A 9339-nucleotide genomic window follows, 5' to 3' on the forward strand; every position below is an offset into this window, starting at 1 on the left:
TTCTTCCTCTCCTCTCCCTCGCTCTCTCTCTCCCGTGTCCGAACGCGTCGGTCGCCGCCGTTCGCCATAGCCGCCCCCACCGGCCTCCCCTCGCCTCCCCGACACGTGTAGGAGCTCCGCCCCCTCGCCCTGAAGCTCCCCGTCAAGCCACAAGACGCCGGACGCCCTATGGAGCCGCCGTCGCCGTCGTCTTCCACCTCGGGCTCCGACCACCACCGCCGTCGATTCGCCGCACGCAGGACGTCCCCGAGCCCGCTGACGCCTTCGCTGGATCCACCGTGAGCATCTCCCCGTTTCCCCTCTCTTCTCCCCCTCGTTCCCGCGCCGTAGCTCCGTTCCCCACCATGGCCGAAGCCATCGCCGCCGTAGCTCCTTGCCGTCGTGGCCACAGCTGCCGCAGGCCGCAGCCGAGCTCGCCGTTGCACTCAGTGCACTCTGGCGAGTCGTGCGGACCCGCTTGCAGCCTCCCTAGTGCCCCGCAGCCCGTTCCCGATCGAAGCCGAGCTCCAGCCGCCGCCGCGAGCTTTGCTCCGGCGAGCCCCGGCCTCCCCAGATCCTCCCACCTGCCCCTCCAGGTGCGCGAGAGCCCGGGCTACGCCCCGGTGCTCTCCGACGCCGTCCCCGTGGCCGGTATCGCGGACGCTGCCGCGTCCAGAGGTCGCCGCCGATGACCTCGCCGGCCTAACGGGTGGGCCCCGTCGGCCAGGTGATTAGCTTAGTGCTAATCACCGTTAACTAACCCCCCCTGACACTGACAGTGGGCCCCAGCGCCACTAACTTTTAATTAGGATTAAATTAACCCCCTGTTTAACCCCCTGACACTGACGTGTGGACCCCACACGTCAGGTTTGACCCCAGTCAGCCGCAGTTGACTGCTGACGTTGTGCTGACGTCATGCTGGCACAATAATATGATTTCTGGATTTAAATTAAATCAGGAAATTCCAGAAATTGATTTAAACTTCAAAAATTCATATCAGTTCAACCGTAGCTCAGATTAAAATAATTTATATATGGAAAATTATCAGAAAAATGCAATCTTTCCATCTGTACTAGTCTCATGCATGACAAACCAACTTATAGATGCTGTTTATGGGAAAACACATTATGGCATGTATAAGAGCTTACTTTGGAGATGCATTTGAGCTTATGGTTCAAATGGACTTCAAACCAAATGATTACTAGTTGCATTAGCTCAAACAACATCACATCTTCATGCCATGTTCATGCATCATATTGTTGCATATGTTTGTGTATTGATTGCCGGCACCGTTCCTTCTCGATAGGTCCTGCTCCGGAGCTGTTCCAGAGTACCTGTCTGTGAAGCAGTGCCTCCTCTATTGATTTACCAGGAAAGCAAACCCCCTTGTTCATTTCGATAAAACCCTACTCTCTCACTCCTGCTCTCAGTTATTGCATTAGGACAACAACGATTCATCTGTTACTTTGTGCTGTGGTAGTTGAACCCATTCCTCTGCATGACCTGTCGTTGCCACAGTAAATAGTTGAAACCCACTAGCATGTGTAGGAGTTGGTTGAGCCATGTTGTGTTCCTACCATGCTATGCCTGCTATTGCTTAGAGTTGTGTCAGGTCTGATTCATTGGGAATGAATTGGAGTGTTACGATATGTTCTGGTGCTGAGAGTTAAGTGTGTGAACACGATTTGGTAAAGGTAGCGATGAGAGGCCATGTAGGAGTACATGGTGGGTTGTCTCACTGGAACCGTCCTTAAGCATCGATTTCTATGTATGTTGTCCAATGACTCAATACTACCACACATTGGGCTCCGGGCGCTCCAAGCCCTCTCGACTTATTAACCGACTTGATCTCTGTCTAGGAGTCGCAACTAGTTTCTGGTGTTTGTAGGTAGTGCTATTTTTCTACCAGGTGGCACCCGGCAGGGTGGGCTTGGGACAGACTAGGCACAGGTGGCACGGTGTACCAAGTGGCACCTGGATGGTGGGCTTGGGAACCCTGCTCACATCGTTTGGGGCCGTGAGCGACACCCCGGCCGGATCTCCTTGCGGATGGAACCCGAATAGGTGATAAACCTGGATTAGAGTCGTGTGTGGTTAGTCAGGTCGTGGCCGACACCCTCGCCAGGCTTCCGCTTGAAGGTTGCCGAGATACATGACGTGTACATGGCGGTAAGTGGCGAGAGCGTGTGTGAAGAAGTACACCCCTGCAGGGTTAACATGATCTATTCGAATAGCCGGGTCCGCGGTTATGGACTTCTTGGATGCTTACATGGTACATAGACAACTTGAAGTGGATACTCTAAAATGCTCAAGACAAGTGTGAGTGCTATGGATGGCCTTCTCGTAGGGAGACGGGGATGAATCCATAGTAGTGTATTGTGCGGTGATTAGTGGACTCGTGTACGTTGTCTCACCTCAAGAGTTTCTGGTAGTCGTAGAACAGGATAGCCACAGAGTCAAAGCTGGCTTGCTGCAACTAAACCCCACATTACCCTCTTGATACCAATGCATGTATGATAGGATCTGATGTAAGTCTTGCTGAGTACCTTTGTACTCATGTTGCTTTATTTATGTTTTTGCAGCGGAGACTTCGGTCTTATTAGTGTTCTCGTGGACTTCGACGAGTAGCTTGTACCTCAGCTAGGATCTTGATCGGACGTTGTAGATAGTCAGGCTTTTAGCCTTTTTCATTTGTAGATGTCTGTACTCGGACATGTAATGCTTCCTCTTGTTGCTTGATTGCTCTGAATGTTGGGTCATGTGACCCCTGTTTGTAATAAATGCTATGATGGCTCTTCTGAGCCTTTATCTATATGAGTTGTTGAGTTATGCTGTGATGCCATGTTGTACAACACATACTTGCATGTTATGCGTACGTGTAATGTGTATTGCTATGTGTGGGATCTCACTATCTAGTTGTTTATCCTTAGTAGTCTCTCTTACAGGGAAATGTCTCCTAGTGCTTCCACTGAGCCCTGGTAGCTTGCTACTGCTCCGGAACACTTAGGCTGGCCGGCATGTGTCCTTCTTCGTTCCTGTGTCTGTCCCTTCGGGGGAATGTCACGCGATGAATACCGGAGTCCTGCTAGCCCGCTACAGCCCGGTTCACCGGAGTCCTGTTAGCCCAGTGCTACAGCCTGGATTCACTCGCTGATGACCGACACGTTCGATGCTGGGTCATGGATGCCTATCCCTGTAAGTTAGTGCCACTTTGGGTTTACGACTAGCCATGTCAGCCCGGGCTCTTTATCATATGGATGCTAGCGACACCATCATATACGTGTGCCAAAAGGCGCAAACGGTCCCGGGCAAAGGTAAGGCGACACCCGTGGGGATACCGTGCGTGAGGCCGCAAAGTGATATGAGGTGTTACATGCTAGATCGATGTGGCATTGAGTCGGGGTCCCGACACACGTTCACCCCAAAGTTGGATAAGCCCTAGTTATTCTTTAGAGTAGTATTTGAACATTATCCACATTGTCATTTAACTCCTGTGAAAACATCTTTGTTTTCAGATGGAACCCACGAGGCAGGTCGTGCGCCACACGACGGCCATTGGTGCCTCAGGATCACCTGCTATGTTGGTTGAGATAATGACCTATCTGGGTTATCGCTGGCACCCTGAGTACACCGTCTATGAGGAGTATCAAGAATTCAACCAGGAGCAGGATCGTGCCATCGTCCACCTCTACTCTCGGGAGTATGACTCCACTACCGTGCTGCACACTGGTCATGGTGTTGGAGTGACTATCGATATGGCGGTCCACGATGCTGCTTATGCTGCTCTGACACGTCTTCGTGGAGAGTATCAGGAGTTGGATACCTCCCCCTTCAGGCACATTGCTATCGCATCCGATGTTGGTGCCGAGGGATACTACACTGCTGCCTACTCCACTATCACCCGAGAGCCCTTCTACCATCAGAACCTGGTTCTGCATGCTGATGGGCTGGATAGAGCTAACCGAGCTCTTCGCCACGAGCTGTACACCACCCGTCAGCACCTGTATCGAGCTCTGACGCTGTTGCACCCCTCTGTCCGCTCTGGTGATCTGTCGCGTTCTGCGATCTACCCTGCCTGGACCGTGATGCCCCAGGGCGTCGGCTGGCCAGATGTGGGAGGCTACTCTCCTGCATTGGGTCCTCTCCTGCCACCTGCGCATCGGGTTCCGCGCCAGAGTATCGGCAGACCCCAGGCTACTGGCGTGGAGGTCTTCCCTTCGCGTCACTACCAGCTGTCGAGCTACACCTACCTCCGCAGTACCGCATGGGACTGATGTAGACTTGCTTGTTAGTGTTAGATGCATTCGCCGCGAGCCTGTGTGCCGCCTATGATGTCTTAGCCTGTGTACCGAACTCTGTGTAACGAACTCTATGCATGATCTCTTTTGTAAGATATGCCGACTACTATGTAGTATCTATCGTGCTACTTTCATTGTGCATGTTTCATCATGAATGATTCTTGTCTTTGCAAATTTCTCAATGCTGAACTACCCCTGTTATATATTAGCAGGATGGTTAGACCAGGTGGTCGTGGTCGTGGTGGCAACGCCCCACCATCGCCTGAGTACATGGCTGGGATGATGCAACAGTTTGAGCTGAATCATCAGTTCATGGAGAATATTATGGCTCAGTTTCCTCGCCCCAATATGAACCAGCAGCCAACCCAAGTGACTCTGCAGGATTTCATGCGCCTCAACCCAACCGTGTACCGCAGCTCAACTCAGCCTCTAGATGCTGACGACTGGCTCCGTGACATCACCTATGAGATGGAGTCTGCTGATGTAGCCCCTGCCAGCTATGTCGCCTTTGCTTCCTTCTTCCTGAAAGGACCCGCAGCTCAATGGTGGGACAGCCATAGGCGTACTCTACCAGCTGGAACAATCATCACCTGGCCAGACTTCCAAGCTGCCTTCCGTGCTTGCTTCATTCCTCAGGGAGTCATGGACCGGAAGAAGCGTGAGTTCCGCAACCTCACCCAAGGCAACAAAACTGTTGAAGCTTACCAGCGGGAGTTTCTGGACTTGTTCCGCTATGCTGAAGAGGACATTGCAACTGATGCACGCAGACAGGAGAGTTCCGTGATGGCCTTCAAGCTGACATCAAGCTCGCACTTCTAGTGCATGACTTTGCTGATTTTGCCACTCTGGTGAACAAAGCCATCAATGTCGAAACTGGTCTGCAGGAATACCACAGCTCTCACAGGCGCAACCGTGACACGGGCTCATCTTCGGGCCCGTCTTTGCAGAAGCGCAAGATATGGATTCCCAACAGCATGTACCAGCCGAATGCACCTGCTCCAAGGCAGACCTATGCTGCACCTCGTCTGCCTACTCCTCCAACTAGGCAGCCAAGACTTCCAGCTCCACCACCACAAGCTCCTGTTCCCACTCCCAATAATGGTCTCTGCTACAAGTGTGGTCAGCCAGGTCACCATGCTAGGGATTGCAATCAGAACCAGAATCAACTGGCCCTCCCCACAGCTGGCCGTGGAAGCAACCAGCCTCACAACAACAATGCCAAGTCTTATGGTCGTGTTCATGCCAACCACGTTGATCTCAATGAAGTTCTAGACCAGCCTGCTACCGTGATGGGTACACTCCTCGTAAACTCAGTACCTGTATCTGTTTTATTCGATTCAGCAGCATCGCATTCATTCATGTCAGAAGATTTTGCATACAAGCATGACGTTAAATGTGAGGAGATGAACACTTCGGTATTGGTAAAAACCCCCGTGGGACAATGTCAAACCTCACTGGTTGGCATCGATGTCCCCGTGGAAATCGAAGGGCTGGAATTCTATGCCTCTCCCATTATCCTGAAGTCGTCTAACATCGACCTCATTCTGGGAATGGATTGGTTGAAAGCACATACTGCTTCTATAGTTTGCGCCACTAAGGTCGTCCATCTGCTACACCCTTCTGACGAAATAATAGCTTACCAAGCTCATCTAGTTCAGAACGCTGAGGCACGACTTTATGCCTTGAATGCATTGAACGCTGCACCACTCGAGGGCATTGAAAACATTCCCGTCATTCGTGAATTCCAAGACGTCTTCCTAGATGAACTTCCAGGGATTCCCCCTGCTAGAGCTGTCGAATTCATCATCGACTTGAAACCCGGCACCACCCCTATAGCTAAATGACCCTATAAGATGCCGCCGCATGAACTCATTGAGCTTAAGGAGGAAATCGACAAATCTCTTGTCAAAGGTTTCATTCGACTAAGTTGCTCTCCTTGGGGAACACCTCCTCTCTTTGTTAAGAAAAAGGATGGGACAAACCGATTAGTCCAAGACTACAGTCCTATAAACCAAGCTACCATTCAGAATAAATATCCTCTTCCTCGAATCAATGATCTTTATGATCATTTGGCTAGCTCATCAGTGTTCTCCAAACTTGATTTGAGGTTAGGTTACCACCAGATCCGTGTTCGTGAAGAGGATATCCCAAAAACCGCCTTCGTGACTTGGTATGGATCATACGAGTACACCGTCATGTCATTCGGCTTAACGAATGCTCCCGCCACCTTCTTTCGTCTGATGAACTATATATTCATGGATTACCTCGACAATTTCGTCGTGGTTTATCTAGACGATATCCTTGTATTTTCCAAGAACGAGGAAGAACATGCTGGACATCTTCGTCTGGTGCTAGAAAAGCTTCGAGAGCACCAACTGTATGCTAAGTATTCCAAGTGTGAATTCTGGCTCCCCGAAGTAACCTATCTTGGGCATGTCATCTCCAAGGATGGTATTGCCGTCAACCCTGAACGAGTTCAGGCTATTCTCGATTGGACTCCTCCGAAGAATGTCAAGCAAGTCCGAAGTTTTCTCGGTCTCGCCAGCTATTGCCGTCGATTTGTCGAGAACTTCTCCAAGATTGCCAGGCCTCTTGACTAATCTGTTGCATAAGGGTGTCAAGTTCGAATGGACAGACAAGTGTCAGGAAAGTTTTCAGGCGCTCAAAGACAAGTTGACCTCTGCCCCCGTGCTTGCTCCACCTGATACTAAGAAGGACTTCGTCATTTACTGAGACGCTTCCCGTCAAGGATTAGGCTGTGTCCTAATGCAAGAGCGCAGAGTGATTGCTTATGCCTCTCGTCAACTACGCCCTCATGAAGAAAACTACCCAGTTCACGACCTCGAGCTTGCTGCTATCATTCATGCACTAAAGCAGTGGCGACATTACCTTCTCGGTAATCGTTGCGAGATCTTCACCGACCACGAAAGTCTGACGTATCTGTTTACTCAGCCAGATCTGAACCTCCGCCAGCAGAGATGGATGGAGACTGTTGCAGACTTTGACGTGGGTATATATTATACCCCCGGCAAGGCTAATGTAATGGCTGATGCCTTGAGCCGCAAGCCTTACTGCAACCACCTCCAGGTTCACCAAGTTCAGCCCTCGCTTGTCGAAGAATTTAGAAAGCTGAACCTCCATATTGTTCCTCCTGGAGCACTCGCTCCCCCTCCCCCGGAGTTCCGCAGGATGAATCTTCTTGTTGTTACTAAGGGTTCTCTAAATACCCTGGCTGTCGTACCAGATCTCGTAGCTGGTATAAAGACTATTCAAGCTTATGACTCTGAAGTCCATAAGATTAAACGCCATCTAGCAGAAGGAAAGCCCTCATTCTTCACTATCGCCGACGATGGCGCCTTGTATTTCAAAGGCCGCCTAGTGGTACCATGTTTGAAGAAAAACCTGGATAAGACTAAAAGGGTTATGCAAGAAGCCCATGATACGCCCTTGTCCATCCATCTTGGTAGAACAAACATGTACCAGGATATTCGTCAAAGATTCTGGTGGTCTAATATGAAGCAGGACATTGCTCGTTATGTTGCTGAGTGTGACGTTTGTCGCTGACTCAAAGCAGAGCATCAAAGGCCTGCTGGAACTCTGCAACCTATCTCTATTCCTAAATGGAAATGGGACCATGTTGAAATGGACTTCGTCACTGGATTTCCCAAATCGCAGAAAGGTAATGATGCTATTCTTGTCGTCATTGACCGGCTTTCCAAAGTTGCCCATTTTCTGGCGGTCAAAGAGACAATCACTGCTAGTCAGCTTGCTACTCTCTACATGGCCAGAATTGTTTCACTTCACGGTATTCCACTAGTTATCAGTTCAGACCGTGGCAGCTTATTCACTTCAAGGTTTTGGGCGAGTTTCCAAGAAGCTATGGGAACTCATCTGTCGTTTAGTACTGCGTTTCATCCTCAGTTGCAAGGACAGGTTGAACGTGTCAACCAAGTTCTCGAAGAAATGCTTCGATCTTGTGTAATATCATTGGGCAAGAAATGGGAGGAATCTCTTCCATATGCCGAGTTCTCTTATAATAATAGCTATCAAGCTAGTCTGAAGATGTCCCCCTTCGAAGTGCTATATGGACGAAAGTGTCGAACCCCTCTGAACTGGTCAGAAACGGGGGAACGTCCACTCTTTGGTCCGGATATTATCCAACAGGCCGAAGAACAAGTGCGCATTATTCGCGAGAATCTCAAGACTGCTCAGTCACGTCAGAAAAGTCAGTATGACCATCATCACCAAGACATGGTCTATCATCCTAGCGAAAAGGCTTATCTTCAAGTTACACCAATGAAGGGTGCACACCGCTTCGGGATCAAACGAAAGCTAGCTCCCCGCTATATTGGTCCTTTCACTATTCTCGAAAGGCGTGGAAAGGTGGCATATCAACTGGAGCTTCCACCGAACCTTTCTCAGGTTCACGATGTGTTCCACATGTCACAACTCCGACGCTGCTTCAAGGACCCAATCCGAGCAGTGGATCATGAAGTGCTTGAATTGCAACAGGACCTCTCCTATAAAGAGCATACGGTCCGCATTCTCGACTAAGCTGAACGCCGCACACGTCAAAAGGCGATCAAGTTCCTCAAGGTCCAGTGGTCGAATCACTCTGAAGATGAAGCCACCTGGGAATGCGAGGATCGTCTTCGTGATGAATACCCCGCACTGTTTCCTTCTACCTCCTAAATCTCGGGACAAGATTTCTTGTAGTGGAGGAGAATTGTAATGCCCGGATAATCTTGCTATAGTAATCCCACGCCAATCATGCCACGTCATCCCTATTACTGTTGCTAAACGTCCGTTAGTTCAAACCGCGTCACATTCAAATTTAAAATTAATGTCGGCAATAAAAGTTTTCAAAAATTGAAACAAAAATGTTCGGTGGTTGCCATATATTACAAAGGTAATTATGGTGCAAAAAACACATTTTTATAAAATGGCTAAATGGTTTAAAAAGATTTAAACAGAAAAGAAAGAAATAATAAAAGAAAACAGAAAACAAACAAACAAAAAATGGAAGGAGAGGAAGGCCCCACTGGGCTTCGGCCCAGCAGGC

The sequence above is a fragment of the Triticum dicoccoides genome, chromosome 6A (genome assembly GCF_002162155.2).
Source record: "Triticum dicoccoides isolate Atlit2015 ecotype Zavitan chromosome 6A, WEW_v2.0, whole genome shotgun sequence".
Lineage (NCBI taxonomy): Eukaryota > Viridiplantae > Streptophyta > Magnoliopsida > Poales > Poaceae > Triticum > Triticum dicoccoides.